The following is an 18234-nucleotide window of genomic DNA, read 5'->3' as shown; positions in this document are numbered from 1 at the left end:
AATTATTAGTGTGTGTGTGTCTGTAAGTGAAATGAAATAATTCTGTATTACTAGCTAATGCTCGCGACTTCGTCCGCGTGGAATTAGGTTTTTAAATCCCGTGGGAACTCTTTGATTTTCCGGGATAAAAGGTAGCCTATGTCACTCTCCAGGTCTTTATATGTGTTAGCGACATTGCTTTGCCTACAGTAGAATTTAAAAAAAGAATTATGAGGAGAGAAAAAAATGGCGGCCATAAGAGCGGTAGCTATTGATTTGAAGCAGGGAAAATTAGAATTTATAATTATGTCTTGAAGAAGTTAATAGTTTAGAACTAAGATTGAAGTTTATTAAGTATTGTCTAAATGGAATAAAGTCAGTTCCTATAAGTTGAGGATATTTTTATTATATGCAAACAATCACCCATGCAAAAAATCACGTCAATCCGTTGCACCGCTGCGACGCGATTGAAGGACAAACAAACACACTTTCGCATTTATAATAAGGGTACTGATTTTATGAATGGTCTTAGTTATGTGTTTAACTATGAAATGAATTTTTTTTTTTGTAGTAGGTAGTGTTTCTCGAAGTGACTTACTTTAAATTCACTTATCGAGTTGTTTTACTATGGAAATATTAGATAACCATGAAACCATTTCTTATTCAAAGTCGCTGAATTTCAGATTTGTTATACTTTGGAACTGAGGTATCGAAATAAAAACAAGCGATGTTTTTAAAGTGTTTAAAATAAAACAACCTATCATGAATATTAATTAATAATGTTAAATTAATTAAATTCAGAGTATAGTTATTATTTCATTACATTTTTATAATTCTCTACAATTTTATAAATCTGCCTAATGATTGTTATGTACCTATTATATTTTGATTCGAAAGAGAAAATTAATTATATTATATGAGGTAGAAGAGATTTGGACTTTGGACGCATTTCCACTTTTCAAAATATTACACATTACAATATATGTAATTACTTATGCATCACAATACATTTTGTTTTATCTAAAATAATAAATCACATCTGATAAAATTAATCAACGCTGATACAGATATTTTAGAAGCTACTTTTTGTAAGTATTAAATTATTATTTAGGTAAGTACCTACACAATATTGTTTATCTAAATAGGTATATAAAAGGAAAAGGTGACTGACTGACTGACTGATCTATCAACGCACAGCTCAAACTATTTGACGGATCAGGCTGAAGCCATGCAGATAGCTATTATGAAATATGACGTAGGCATCCGCTAAGAAAGGGTTTTTGAAAATTCAACCCTTAAGGGGGTGAAATAGGGGTTTGAAATTTGTGTAGTCCACGCGGACGTAGTCGCGAGCATAAGCTAGTTTTCTATATATTATTAAGACATTTTACAAAAAAATAATAATAATTTCGACGGTTTATAAAAAAATACTCTTCAAACATTATATTTTGAACTAATTTAACTCATTTATATAAAATCCAGATGATTTCTATATAGAAAACGGTTGAAATCGATGAAAAATAAGTACCTACATTAATAAACTTAACCTTAAAAAACTTTAAATTAAACTTACAGTAAAACATCGGAGCCTAATATACCTATCTACTTTCATTAAGCTCATCAATACTTATAATAAATCTGTAATAATGCTGTAATTTTATAAAAATCACGGTCCATATGTATAAGCTATAATATAAGTACTTTGGTATAAAGCATACGAAATCTATACAGTACTGCTGGTAGCCAGGAGTGACATGATCTACTGGTTGACTGTAACACTGACATTAGAACAGTCCTTACTCCGTACTCGTACGTTGTACATGTGCAATAGTAAAGTTGTATGCTGGTAAACCTCTGGTAATAAAATAAATAATACATCAGTTGTGTTAACTAACAAGTATACACTATTAATATTAAGTAAGTATTTTGTACTAATGCTAGATACTACTAATGATATCAATCTAGTTCTAATCGTCTAAAAGGCTCGTCGACTGCTGTAACCTGTTGCGATTTTCCCGGACGTTTGGATTCATCAGTACCATACTTCAGGTCCTCTTCAAGGAAAGAATTGTATTTTCGCACTTTCTTTTTCCAATAGGCTATAAAAAAATATATTGTGATTATAGATTTGTTGACAAAATTATATTTATTGCTCAAAATTAATATTTTTGGTCATATCGTTGACAGGATCAAATATTTATATCCGATCCAAAACAAAGTTACTGGACTTATGTTGTTTGGCATTATTTGAATTTTCGTATGTTAACTTACAAAATAGGATATGTCACCTTTTTTTTGAAAATTGTCTTAATTTGATCCTAAAGAGATACTTAATAAACTTTTTAAAAATCCAATTCAATTTTGCATTTCAAATTTCGCCGCGAAAACGCTGCCACCATCTTTTTAGGGTCATGAGCTGTCATCACGTCATACGAATTGGTAAAGCAACGGTGTTTTCATGATTACAATTTCAATCCGTGTGATGTCACAGTGGGAATTAACATGGCGGCTACCTTTGATGTTGGAAGAGACAGCCCTAAACTCATTCTAGGATGGCTACGGTATAATGCGTTTTGGATATTTTTAGAACAAATGAAAAAGTAAAAACTTTAACATAAATTATGAAATTCATTAGGTATATAATTTTATAAACTGAAACTAACATTTTTCGATTGCTTATTGCTAACACACTATAACACACTAGCACTATCTTGTTTATATACATTTTTAGATTTATTCTTGCGTGGTGTAAAATACATACTGTATTGGGTAACAAACCTATATTTTTTTGAATACTCTCACCGCTTCCGCCGTATTCCGGTGGTAATATTTCTTTGGCCACATGTTCATGTAATGTTTCAATATTTTTATTGTGTATCATTATCTGTAAAATCAAAAGAAAAGATTATCTTACCTATAATAAGCATAAAGATTTAAAATCCACCTACCTACGAATTTTAATCAACTTAAGTACTTTTTGCTTTCATAATATGATTTAGTTATAATATATACACTAGATAATGCCCGAGACCTTGTCCAAGAGAATTTAGGTTTTATAAATATCCCGCAGGAACTCTTTGATTTTTTGGGATAAAAAGTAGACTTCGTCTCCGGATTGCAAGCTATCTCTGTAGGTACCAAATAGATGATGCTCGCAATTGTATCCACGTATCCCCGTGGATTTACGTTTTTTAAAATCCTGTGGGAACCCTCGTGATGACAAAAAGTAGCCTATGTCCGTCACCGGGATGCAAGCTGTTTATGTATCAAAATCGTCCTAATCGGATGGGCCATGAAAAAATAGCAGACGCATTTTCACATGTATAATATGTATATGGATTAATTAAATACACATCAAATATATTATCTTACCCTGTTTTTAATTTTTTCGTTGAGGAATCTCTTTATGACATTAAAAAAAGTTTCAAAGAAGCGCGGAGTATTTAAAAAATGTACGCTTTTTATTCTTATTGGCATAGCATCCTGAAACGAAACAATTTCATAATTATTACATCAACAGTGGTGAAACTATGTATTTTCAGTCGAATTATTTATTAAATAGGTTACCTGATTAGCTTGAATCAAATTTTTGAGCTGTCTAGGCGTTGTCTGCGTATAATGACTCCACCTTGTACCACCTAAATCTACCACGGAGACAATGCCTGATAGTACTAGATTATCGTCCTCCATAAAGCATATCTGTGGATTAAATACACCATTGACCTTCTTTTCATTCGTTGCATCATCTAAGTATTATTATTAGGTCAAACTATTGCTACGAATATATATAATATTAATAAAACTGTACATGACCTGGGCCATGGAAGATTTTTGTAAATTGGTTGAATATATTTTGAAAATTTTGAACGGAGAAAGCATTTTTTTTTTCTGATAAAAATTAGCCCTGAACTGCGATCTCATCTTTTTTTTAATAGAGATAGCGAGCAAACGAGCAGGCGGGTCACCTGATATTAAGTGATTACCGCCGCCCATGAACATTTGCAGCACCAGAGGAACCGCCGATGCGTTGCCGGCCTTTTAGGAATTTGTTGGTCCGCCCCTTGTATAACCCCATGTTGTAATCTAGTGGGAACACCGCCGATGGGAGTTGGTTCCACAGTTTGCATGTGCGTGGAAAGAAGGATCTGGCACAGCGGACGGTCGTAGTGCACCAGACACCCAGGTGGTGAGTGTGAAGTTCCTTACGGTATGATGATATCATCTGATGGTAAGTGATGATGTAGTCTAAGATGGAAGTGAGCTAACTTGGAAGGGGTAAGGCAGTTTCCTTAAACCCATACCCCTGATCAACCGATCAGGGCCTCGTTCGGGAACGCTAAATCGCTTGGCGGCAAGATAATATTGTTATTTTTGATATAGAGTCCAAAACATTTTTTTATATTTTTGTCCGTCTGTTTTTCTGTACGAATATCACACTGAAGGTACTGACTTGAATTTAACTTGGCATATTTATAGCTCATTATAGCTAATACTCTCGGTTAACATTTAGAATTATAATTTGTACCTGTAGCTGAAGGGCAAGGACTGCCATTATGTCTAGAGCATTATATTCCTTCGTGTCGTACTGACCGATCCTATATAAAATAACTCTTGGATCCGTTGGGTTTTTCGTTTGTCGCAAAATTAATCCAGCTCTGAAAATCACTACCCATATTATATCACTAATGAGCTACTTTAACAGCTTTGATGGTTCTGATAAGTTTTTAGTAAAATGGTGATAATAAAAAGAATAGTTTGGCTGAGTTTGTTGTGAGCGTCTTCACAGACCAGGGCGCGTTTGAACTGGAAAATACTATTACTTCCTTCATCCATGAGAATGGTACCTACCTACTTATTTTGAAATGGCTTTGATTTATATATTTTCAGTTATGTATAATAGTTATAACTACATATTATTATGTACAAATTAACACTTTGAGGGAAATAATCAGGTTGCCTTACCCTAGGTTAATAATATCCATAAACTTAGGCTCAAAATATTTAACACTATATAAGTACGGCGCCGTACTTCTAAATGAGTAGTAAAGTTCTATTTTGACTTTGGTTTGTTCAAGTCTGTGTTTACATCCTCTCAAAAATGCGGCTAACCACTGATCATCTGTAACATTCATACTTAATATAAATAAAATATATATGTAGGTAGGTATATAGCAGATCATCTCGCTTCACCTTCATCATATTTTTATATCATTTTATAGCATGTCATTAAACAGATTTCTATTTAATAGCATTATTAGCCTAAAAATGTAAATGGCCTTATAAGAAATTATTCCTATAGCTTAGCTAAGATACCTGTTCTAGCTCTCAAATGAGGTTGTTTCAAAATCCATTGCTCCAAATGCCGAATATTTTCTTCAAGTATTTTGGGGTCTTCAAATAATTCTATTTTGGCCTTCTCCGCCAACGCCGGAGGTAATGGTCGGACAGGCATCGTTTTGCCCAGATTTCAAACATTCAAATAAATGTTATTCTTTTATTTTATTTCAATAGACAGTTCAAGGCACATACAAAATCGGCACCTGAGACAAAAATGATTAACGATCGTTAATATACACACATTCAGTTTACAATGTCTCATTGGTTACGAAATATTGATTACAATGATATACTTATATATTATATATATAATACCTATACGTGATTTACATATACGTATCAGATTAGTTAGATAAAACTATTAGATAGGTACCTATTTGTCTAGCTACGATCATAGTTTATTTGAAATTATTTATTAGGTATAAATATTTTTTTACATGTCACCTGATGAAATCTAGGAAATGTATATAACTCCAGGGGGATTCAGGAAAATATGCGTTTAATAACTATATTAACTAATGAAGAAAAAGACCAGATGAACTGAGAATGAGAATGAGAATGTCATGATGACAATGAACCATGATGATAATGATGACCATAATCATGATCATCATGTTCATTGTCATCAGTTTATATTACGTTTTATTTTTGATGAAAATGATCATATAAAGATAATGATAATTATGGCGATGATGATGATGATGGTGATGATGATGATACTGATAAAAGATCAAGTTTTTAAATGGGCTAAGCCAGAAGATTCGCTTCTGGCTTCGCGCTTTATAAAGACACTCTAAAGGGTAAGACAGATAAAACTGTGTGGAGTTAGAGCGCTCAGATTTGGTTGTAGGCCACATTTGACCCTCATGTAGATGTTAGCTTTAGTCATCTACTGTAGGTATATGAACGTAAATGAATAAATGAATATAACATTACTAGATGACACTATGTAAATGAATATTTATACCAGGACTATCTCGAATTTAACACATTTCCTATTGCTGTTTAGGAAATGTATAGAATTCCTAGGAATAGTAACATTTATTTCACACATTTTCCGCTGATTTTAGGAATTATATACGTTTCCTAGGAATTGTATACAATGATAGACTAGGTACATACGTATCCTGTGACATAATACGTGTATATTATATTTTGACCTAAAAACTAAAATATATTATTATCTCTATTACGTCGACCTTGGTTCACTCACTCAGTCTCATTAGACGCACATTTTCAAGATAACTTAGTCGATGACCTTAATTTTTTATTTTAATCTGGTCTTATATTTTTTAAAACCGAGTAAATTGTAGGCAGGTACTATAGCCTATACAAACTTTTGATTATTGAATTAACCTTACAAACCCCTATAAGAAAGAGTAAGAAATTGATAAGGTTAAACCAATCAAGATTTAAAAAATGAAGAACTATCTAAAACCGGTCAGGTGCGAGTCAGACCTCGCTCTTTTAGGGTTCCGTATATAATTATGAACATCGCATTTTGTTTGTATGAAATATTTGTTTTCCGATAGCTAGAACATCGCAATAAACCGTGAAAGAAATACCTACCCTAAATATTTAGGTACGTTTTTTTGTTAACAATTTACGAACTATTTTATCAATCGTTGTTTTCAGTATGTACCTATTTGTTGTTTAAAAATACGCTACAAAGACAGGGTTTAAGTAAGGTACATAATATAGATACCGAAATTTCATATTCCTAACTAGTTTAGTTTTTGAGACATACCCCGTCACAAAAATTGTCAATAACGGCCCCCCATTTCCTTATTTTTTAAGATAAGAAAAATAAAAAATCTATTTGTACTCTACTCAGTGAGCTCTACAGAATGATACCCCACATACTAGGGTAAGAAAAACAAACCGGCTCCTTTTTCATGTTCCCCCTGAAAATAATTTAATTGAATTTCTTATTATTATTTTTTATTGTAATCACTGTTTTTGTAAGTATTAGAAAGTTGTGTAGAAAGTCTTCTTATTAGAAAATACTTAACCCTGACGATTTTTCAATAATCTGTAACAGATGGCGCTAGCATAGTTTTTTTACAAGTAATATTATTTTGTAGCAGACAAAGAGCATTAAGGATTACACTAATACAGAGAAAAAACACTTGTTGCTACCATTAATAACTAAAAAAACATTTAACCGTAAGTATTAAGATGAAGTAGGTAGGTACCTACTTAAATTAGAAACAAAAAATAATAATATTAAATTAATAATATAGAATAACAAGTACAAAAGCAACTTACGCTTTCAACAAAAATGTTGTAGTACGAAATTAACACATTCTAATACACATCCAACACATCCATTAAAAACTGGCCCCCTCTGTCGATAAAACAGTTTCAATGAACGTTGGCATAGCTCCCGTTATACATAAACACGACAGACTCAGGTACGAGATAGTTTACAAGTAGATAGCACGTTTTGATAAATCTACGATAGGAAATCAGAAGCCAGTAGTCACACGGACCTAGGTACAAATTGATACGTTCGGTTTATTAGACAAACTACAAAACTCTGTCACAATAAACAGCGTCCAAACGACATACAAAAACAGTATCATACTGACCTTGATAATGATTTGAATAAAATATTACAGTAGGTACCTACCTATCTTATTACAGATATTATATACATAATACTACAATTCAAATGTACTTACTCATTTTTGCACAAGCAGTGCATTACATTAGGTAGGTACCTACCTACATTAATTACATTAGGTATTTGTTTCATATTAATAATAATGTAGGTAAAACTGCTTAATGCTTTTTTTTTTGTTTCTGTTACCTTATGTTTCTGTTTGTTCTGTTATTTTTTTTTTTTTTTTTTTTTTTTTTTTTTTTTTCTGTTATTTTATATTTCTGTTGTTTTTTTTTATTTTATTTATTGTTGTTCCTGTTACTTTAATTTTTTTGTTCCTGTTATTTTAATTTCTGTTGTTTCTGTTATTCGTTCATTTGTTGTTTCTGTTACTTTATATTCTGTTGTTTATTTTATTTTATTTTTTGTTGTTCCTGGTATTTCATTTTCTGTTACTGTTACTTAAATTTTTTTGATGCTTCTGTTATTTTATTGTTTGTTGTTTTGTTTTAAAATATGATAAAAATGAGAAAAATAAATAAATGAGAGAGATAATACGTAGGTAAATAGTAATTACCGTAATTGGCAATGATTGCTGACAAAAATTGTTTGGCGAATCTTGCTTTGTACGTGTTTATGTAAAAATACACTAAATAATCATGTCGCGATGAATTTGATGTCGTATCAAAGTCCTTTAGGTATCATTACGACCACTGTTGATAGAGTACAATTATTATTATGTAGGTACATACAATTTTGTACGTCACAGTTTTAGATTATACTTACTTACATAAACATTTTGCATTAATTTTATTGTACCTTCTAACCTAGTAAAAGTTACGATTGTCAAATAACTATATTAATGAAGATTGAGAGAGATTTTAAAGATTGAAAAGAAACCTGATATACTGTAATGATTAGCCATTTCTTTGTTGGTTTTAAAAAAAGTAGTAACAAACACTGATAATTAGGTAGTTGTAGATATTGCAAGTGGTTTGATAGAAAATATAGGTATAATAATACTTGATTATAATCGCAGCTACAAAATAGGTAACATACACTGCCGATATGGCAACATTGTATGCCTTAATGATTAATTAATTTTTATTTGTAATTTCGTCTTACTTGATTAGAATAATACATTTTCATGAAAATATGCGTTAAATAACTATATTAACTAATGAAGAAAAAGACCAGATGAACTGAGAATGAGAATGAGAATGTCATGATGACAATGAACCAGGATGATAATGATGACCATAATCATGATCATCATGTTCATTGTCATCAGTTTATATTACGTTTTATTTTTGATGAAAATGATCATATAAAGATAGTGATAATTATGGCGATGATGATGATGATGGTGATGATGATGATACTGATAAAAGATCAAGTTTTTAAATGGGCTAAGCCAGAAGATTCGCTTCTGGCTTCGCGCTTTATAAAGACACTCTAAAGGGTAAGACAGATAAAACTGTGTGGAGTTAGAGCGCTCAGATTTGGTTGTAGGCCACATTTGACCCTCATGTAGATGTTAGCTTTAGTCATCTACTGTAGGTATATGAACGTAAATGAATAAATGAATATAACATTACTAGATGACACTATGTAAATGAATATTTATACCAGGACTATCTCGAATTTAACACATTTCCTATTGCTGTTTAGGAAATGTATAGAATTCCTAGGAATAGTAACATTTATTTCACACATTTTCCGCTGATTTTAGGAATTATATACGTTTCCTAGGAATTGTATACAATGATAGACTAGGTACATACGTATCCTGTGACATAATACGTGTATATTATATTTTGACCTAAAAACTAAAATATATTATTATCTCTATTACGTCGACCTTGGTTCACTCACTCAGTCTCATTAGACGCACATTTTCAAGATAACTTAGTCGATGACCTTAATTTTTTATTTTAATCTGGTCTTATATTTTTTAAAACCGAGTAAATTGTAGGCAGGTACTATAGCCTATACAAACTTTTGATTATTGAATTAACCTTACAAACCCCTATAAGAAAGAGTAAGAAATTGATAAGGTTAAACCAATCAAGATTTAAAAAATGAAGAACTATCTAAAACCGGTCAGGTGCGAGTCAGACCTCGCTCTTTTAGGGTTCCGTATATAATTATGAACATCGCATTTTGTTTGTATGAAATATTTGTTTTCCGATAGCTAGAACATCGCAATAAACCGTGAAAGAAATACCTACCCTAAATATTTAGGTACGTTTTTTTTGTTAACAATTTACGAACTATTTTATCAATCGTTGTTTTCAGTATGTACCTATTTGTTGTTTAAAAATACGCTACAAAGACAGGGTTTAAGTAAGGTACATAATATAGATACCGAAATTTCATATTCCTAACTAGTTTAGTTTTTGAGACATACCCCGTCACAAAAATTGTCAATAACGGCCCCCCATTTCCTTATTTTTTAAGATAAGAAAAATAAAAAATCTATTTGTACTCTACTCAGTGAGCTCTACAGAATGATACCCCACATACTAGGGTAAGAAAAACAAACCGGCTCCTTTTTCATGTTCCCCCTGAAAATAATTTAATTGAATTTCTTATTATTATTTTTTATTGTAATCACTGTTTTTGTAAGTATTAGAAAGTTGTGTAGAAAGTCTTCTTATTAGAAAATACTTAACCCTGACGATTTTTCAATAATCTGTAACAGATGGCGCTAGCATAGTTTTTTTACAAGTAATATTATTTTGTAGCAGACAAAGAGCATTAAGGATTACACTAATACAGAGAAAAAACACTTGTTGCTACCATTAATAACTAAAAAACATTTAACCGTAAGTATTAAGATGAAGTAGGTAGGTACCTACTTAAATTAGAAACAAAAAATAATAATATTAAATTAATAATATAGAATAACAAGTACAAAAGCAACTTACGCTTTCAACAAAAATGTTGTAGTACGAAATTAACACATTCTAATACACATCCAACACATCCATTAAAAACTGGCCCCCTCTGTCGATAAAACAGTTTCAATGAACGTTGGCATAGCTCCCGTTATACATAAACACGACAGACTCAGGTACGAGATAGTTTACAAGTAGATAGCACGTTTTGATAAATCTACGATAGGAAATCAGAAGCCAGTAGTCACACGGACCTAGGTACAAATTGATACGTTCGGTTTATTAGACAAACTACAAAACTCTGTCACAATAAACAGCGTCCAAACGACATACAAAAACAGTATCATACTGACCTTGATAATGATTTGAATAAAATATTACAGTAGGTACCTACCTATCTTATTACAGATATTATATACATAATACTACAATTCAAATGTACTTACTCATTTTTGCACAAGCAGTGCATTACATTAGGTAGGTACCTACCTACATTAATTACATTAGGTATTTGTTTCATATTAATAATAATGTAGGTAAAACTGCTTAATGCTTTTTTTTTTGTTTCTGTTACCTTATGTTTCTGTTTGTTCTGTTATTTTATATTTCTGTTGTTTTTTTTTATTTTATTTATTGTTGTTCCTGTTACTTTAATTTTTGTTGTTCCTGTTATTTTAATTTCTGTTGTTTCTGTTATTCGTTCATTTGTTGTTTCTGTTACTTTATATTCTGTTGTTTATTTTATTTTATTTTTTGTTGTTCCTGGTATTTGATTTTCTGTTACTGTTACTTAAATTTTTTTGATGCTTCTGTTATTTTATTGTTTGTTGTTTTGTTTTAAAATATGATAAAAATGAGAAAAATAAATAAATGAGAGAGATAATACGTAGGTAAATAGTAATTACCGTAATTGGCAATGATTGCTGACAAAAATTGTTTGGCGAATCTTGCTTTGTACGTGTTTATGTAAAAATACACTAAATAATCATGTCGCGATGAATTTGATGTCGTATCAAAGTCCTTTAGGTATCATTACGACCACTGTTGATAGAGTACAATTATTATTATGTAGGTACATACAATTTTGTACGTCACAGTTTTAGATTATACTTACTTACATAAACATTTTGCATTAATTTTATTGTACCTTCTAACCTAGTAAAAGTTACGATTGTCAAATAACTATATTAATGAAGATTGAGAGAGATTTTAAAGATTGAAAAGAAACCTGATATACTGTAATGATTAGCCATTTCTTTGTTGGTTTTAAAAAAAGTAGTAACAAACACTGATAATTAGGTAGTTGTAGATATTGCAAGTGGTTTGATAGAAAATATAGGTATAATAATACTTGATTATAATCGCAGCTACAAAATAGGTAACATACACTGCCGATATGGCAACATTGTATGCCTTAATGATTAATTAATTTTTATTTGTAATTTCGTCTTACTTGATTAGAATAATACATTTTCGTAAATCTAGATGAATTCATTTATGATTATATTTTCATTATCACTTTTATAAATATATTTTTACAATACAATAGGTACGTACCTGCACAAGGCATAGGTACATATTTTAGTTTATTTCCATATTATAATATCGTTTATCCGAAGCTAGGACTCTATTATATTTACAGAATTAAATCAATATTTTTAACTTCACTCACTTCGATTAAAAATCTTATCTTGCTTCTAAAGTTCTAATAACCCCATTATTCGACGAGTAGGTATACTGAGTCGGTAGGTACACATACCTAATTAAACATTGAATTATTATTAATTAAAAGCATTATGCTTGCATTATGTTTACTAGCTGAAAATTAACATTATCTTCTCTCTTTAACTTCTCTTCAAATTTATCAGGATTACGAAATAAAAAACTTAATTTAACAAAAATGGATTTAATTAATAATATACCTAGTTAGGTACTTATTTGATCTACTTGTACAAAAATATTAATATTGACCTATATACTTTTTCTCGTTCATCAGTAGGTATATTATCGTATTAAATACGTAAGCACTTATCCGAAAGGAAAATAATATCTATCTACCGATCATAGAAAAATTACAATGACAAATAATAGGTACCTATTTACAAGAGAATGTTTTTAGTATATCTACGCAATTTTTTTGATAAACTGCGCTTGACGATAATTGTTATGCTTCTAATAAAAAGCAATGTTGCTAATTATTTATAAAAATCATGATTTTTATTTAATTCTTCTCTTTAATAATGAATTCTAGCCCCATAAACTACCGCTATACAAACCATCACATCATTTTATTACTACAGTGCAAGATTATTCTGATTCTAATGGATAAGTGCCAGATTTTGGTCGAAGTCATCAGTCAAAATCCAGTTGCCGGAAGGAACCTTCAAGACCAAATAGAGTTTCAGCAGTGTTGGGCTTGCCAGGACGCTTTGACTCATCTGTACCATATTTAGAGCCTTCTTCTAACCAAGAACTATAGTCTTGCATTTTCTTTTTCCAGTATTCTATGAACAAAAATATTAACATTTTAAAATTGTTGAAATATACACTGCACAAAGCAACATTACAGTTGGTGAAGTGAACAGAAAGCAGATTCATCATTTCTACAGAAATGGAAAGCTGTAATAGCCTATGGCAAGCTGTGATAGCCTAGTGGTTAGGACGTCCACCTTCTAATCGGAGGTCAGGGGTTCGATCCCGGGCACGTCACTCTAACTTTTCAGAGCTAGGCATGTGCGTTTTAATTAATTAAATATCACTTTCTTTAACGGTGAAGGAAAACATCGTGAGGAAACCAGGCAAAATCTTTCATTTATCTGAGTCAGCTGAAGTACCTATTTATTTTGGAAAAAACTATAATGTACCACTTATTTCTTTGATGGTGCCAGCATTGCCGCCATATTCTGCTGGTAAAGTCTCTTGAGGTATATATTTATATAATTCTTCATAATTTTTATTATGCACATATAGCTGAAACATAGAAGATTATAACTTAAGAAAATATCTTATTACTTTTTTACATTACATTATAATTTAATCTAAGTATATAAAACATCAAAATAAATTGTTCTTACTCGGGACCTGTTCTTTTCATTGAGAAAATTTTTGATTGCATTAAATACGGTTTCAAAACCAGGCGGCGTATTTATATAGTGCGTCCCTTTCAGTCGCACTGGCAAAGCGTCCTGTAAAATGTAAATATTATAAATTTATAGTTAAATAATATCTGACATAATATTCAAATGTTGTTTGTTTCTTCTACAATCAGTCAACCAAAAGACAGTTTCTGTTTTTGGAATGTCTCGAAATTGATGAAAAATTGCTGATTAAGTATGTAGAATTTATTTATACCTGTGCAAGAACAGTCATCCTTTTTATTACCCCCGGAGTCATTTGAAAGAAATGTGCCATTGTTACACCCTCCAAATCCAAAATAGTTCGAACTCCAGCTACAACCATAGTGTCGTTATCAACTAACAGCATCTAAAATAGGGTATTTTATAATTCATAAATTAATTAGAACCTGAGTGAATGATAGAGAGAGAGCCAGCGCGTGCCAGACCTTCGTTATTTTATAAAAGCTGAAATTTTATCTGCGTATTGTCCCCAACACAGGGAGGAACGATCAGATCATGATGGCTTTGGGAGATAACAGGGAGGTAGGTAATAAAGGTGTAAAAAATCTTAAGTAAGTATAATAAAGTATAAAGTATAAAAAAAGTCCAATTTTTTGATATTTTCTTCAGAATCATGTTAATCATCATGCCATTACAAATCATGAATCATGAATCTTTTTTTTTTTTTTTTTTTTTAATTACCTATTTTAAAAATTATTTAAGAATTACAAATCATGTCATGCATTGCCAGACACAGTAGGTTTGGTGGCAACCCCCTACCAGACACCCTTAAAGTTCAATGAATTGTTTAAGTTTAAGGGCGTCTGGCACGGGATTGACGCATAGTCCATCACGATGGCCAAAAGTGCATAGGCAGACTTCACACACGTTTGAAAACATTAGGACGAAAAACTCTCAGGCGTGGAGGTTTCCTCACGATGTTTTATTTCACCAGTAAAGCAAGTGATATTTAATTGCCTCTGTTAGAAGTGCCCTCGCTTGTCAAGGACCCTCTGAATAGGAGACAACTTAACCTGGGCTATCACCACTTTATAATTAATTTTATTTAAATACTAGCTTATGCTCGCGACTTCGTCGGCGTGGACTACACAAATTTCAAACCCCTATTTCACCGCTTTAGGGGTTGAATTTTCACAAATCCTTTCTTAGTGGATGCCTACGTCATAATAGCTATCTGCATGCCAAATATCAACCCGATCCGTCCAGTAGTTTGAGCTGTGCGTTGATAGATCAGTCAGTCAGTCAATCCTTTTATACATATTTAGAAAGATTATAAGGAACACATATTACATTTTGTATCACTATAGACACGGAGAATATATCGTATATATTATACTTCTCTGGATCATAAGTACCCGGCCTTATGATTGTGACCATTGGAGAGGTAGGGGTTGCAGGTTTTGGCAACATCAAGTAAGTCCTGCAAGTAAATTACGAGTAAATAAGATAAGTCAAATAAGATGTCGAGTGTTGAAGATAGATAAACTAAATCTGTAAATACCCTAAGCCTGTAATTAATATTTGGGATTTAATTTTATAATATATACCTACTATGAAAATCAAAAAATGAAATAGCCTTTTTGCTCTTTAAATAACTTTGGATCTAATAGATTTGGAACCAGTTGCTGTGTTTCTTCATCTAGATACCGATTCTTCTTAATTTAGGCAGGTACATCTGTTAGTACGTTCCTACGCGGTAGGAACTTGTTTATTCGAACAAAACTCATGTTCTATGAAACTGTCAAAATTGAAAAAAAATGTTCTGCCACTGGAACATCCGATTTAAATCTGGGCCCGACAAACGACAAGTGGCAACGGGGGGTTAGGTTCAAACACGTTTGTGAACATGGAGAACTCTCAGGTTTCCTCACGATGTTTTCCTTCACCGTTAAATAAAGTGATATATTTTAATTCTATATTCACTTCTTACTCATTTTAACAGTTTCATAAACTGTCAAAATTAGTAAGAAGTGGACATCCAGCTGCCCGATTGCGGGAAAATGACAGCTACCATGTCACGATCGCAATCACCTCTGATTGGTTGACGCTCGCTCACTATTGGCTACATTACATTGTTGCAACAAGAATCGCACAAATTCAGCCAATCAGAACAATTATTGAGATTGTAATAATGATTGATGCAGGTTTTACGAAATAGTCCTACAGTTGTAAGGAAAATTGATTAGCGGCCCGCTAACATTTTTGTTCGGAATGACCTGTCAAGTGCATAGTATTACTAGAGGTAGTTGCCTAAAACCTCTAATTAATTATCTAGTTATGGCGGCTGAAAGAAGGCTCGCTGTACGCCTACTCTGCCTACGCCGCTCTACTTACCTAGTGCTTACATGCAAATATTTCTTACTTACCCTAAGTTTATAATATCAGTAAAAAGAGCGTCTTTAGGCGTAGTTCTAAAAAGTTCCGGTGCAACTGTATGTAAAGAATAATATAAATCCAACTTTTCTTTAGTTCTTTCCAGACTAAACTTACATCCACGCAAAAACGCTAAAAGCCATTGGTCATCTAAAAATAATAATAATAATAATTTTAGAAAAACACATGCAATTTTTGCAAATAAAATTCGAAACCCTGAAACGTTTCGAAAATTCTGTACTCCTCTAACCCCGCTCCCTCTTGTCGTTTGTCGCTTGATATTCCAGTGGCAGTAAGTAGGTAACTTTTGACACAAAATCGGTTTCAGACAAGTGTGAATAGCTTCATATAAAATGTTCTGCCACTGGAACATCCGATTTAAATCTGAGCCCGACAAACGACAAGTGGCAACGGGGGGTTAGGTTTAAACACGTTTGTGAACATGGAGAACTCTCAGGTTTCCTCACGATGTTTTCCTTCACCGTTAAATAAAGTGATATATTTTAATTGTTTTAAAAATGCACATAACCCCGAAAAGTTAGTGATGCGCGTGCCTGGGATCGAACTCCCGACCTCCCGAAAAGAAGGCGAATGCCTTATTAACTACAGGGCTATCACCAATTATAGCATCTGGTAATTGAATTTCCATTAATTAACTTTTTTAAACTACCAACCTGTTCTAGCGCGAATATGCGGCTGCTTAGCCAGCCAGTCCTTAATATGTTGCAGATCCTTATCAATCCTGTTCGTGTCCTCGTTCAGCTCCGCCCGAGCCTTCTCTGCTAGTTCGGGACACAAGGGCCGAACCGGCATTTTTATGTTTACGAAAGAAAATTTCTGAACTAATGCTCCTATTCTGGGAAGGATTACCTTGTCACTAACTCGAGTTTAATATCGTATCGATACGTAATGTGACATTTGAAAATAATCTTCTAGGTATCAAGTTTATACAAAGATAACAATCCTATCTTTATAACAGTTATTATAGGTAAGTAGATAGGTATGTGGGCGACCTACTCTAATTGCGGCATAAATTCTATCGGTTTTTAGGGTTCCGTACCTCAAAAGGAAAAACGGAACCCTTATAGGATCACTTTGTTGTCTGTCTGTCTGTCTGTCTGCCAAGAAACCTACAGGGTACTTCCCGTTGACCTAGAATCATGAAATTTGGCAGGTAGGTAGATCTTAAAGCTGACATTTGGGGAAAAATCTGAAAACCGTGAATTTAGGGTTAGATCACACAAAAAAAATTAAATTGTGGTCATGAACTAAGTAATAATTAGTATTTTCGACTTTCGAAGTGAGTGACTATATCAAGTGGGGTATCACCTATACATTCTAACACAGATTTTTATTTATTTTTATGCATCATAGTTTTTGAATAATCGTGCAAAATGTCGAAAAAATACGACTGTAGTACGGAACCCTCATTGCGCGAGCCTGACTCGCACGTGGCCGGTTTTTTTTATACCACTACGGCTCAAAACGTTGATGGGTAAGCACTGGTAACCACATTTGAATGAGTAGGTAAGTAATTTGAATTTATCCCGACTAATATTATAAAGGCCAAAGTTTGTATGTAATATGTTTATGTGTGTATGCTTGTATGTATTGTATAATTGATAAATTGATATTTTTAACTGCCTTTTTTCAATCTAAGTTTTATTACCTACTAGCTGATGCCCGCGACTTCGTCCGCGTGGATTTTAGTTTTCCAAAATCCCGTGGGAACTCGTTAATTTTCCGGGATAAAAAGTAGCCTATGTGCTAATCCAGGGTATAGTCTATCTCCATTCCAAATTTGCCAAATCCGTCCAGTAGTTTTTGCGTGAAGGAGTAACAAACATTCACACACACACGCACACACACACACACACACCCACACACACACATACAAACTTTC

General features: G+C 32.4%; 1 pseudogene; it reads right to left on the bottom strand.

Moving 5' to 3' along the window:
* Positions 1 to 707: 707 nt before the first annotated feature.
* LOC117985729 (uncharacterized) lies at positions 708 to 17252 on the bottom strand (annotated as a pseudogene).
* Between the last annotated feature and the right edge of the window lie 982 nt (positions 17253 to 18234).

This window comes from Maniola hyperantus, chromosome 1 (assembly GCF_902806685.2).
Source record: "Maniola hyperantus chromosome 1, iAphHyp1.2, whole genome shotgun sequence".
Classification (NCBI taxonomy): Eukaryota; Metazoa; Arthropoda; class Insecta; order Lepidoptera; family Nymphalidae; genus Maniola; species Maniola hyperantus.
The sequence above is the reverse complement of the archived record's forward strand: the minus strand, read 5'-3'. Positions and strand labels throughout refer to the sequence as shown.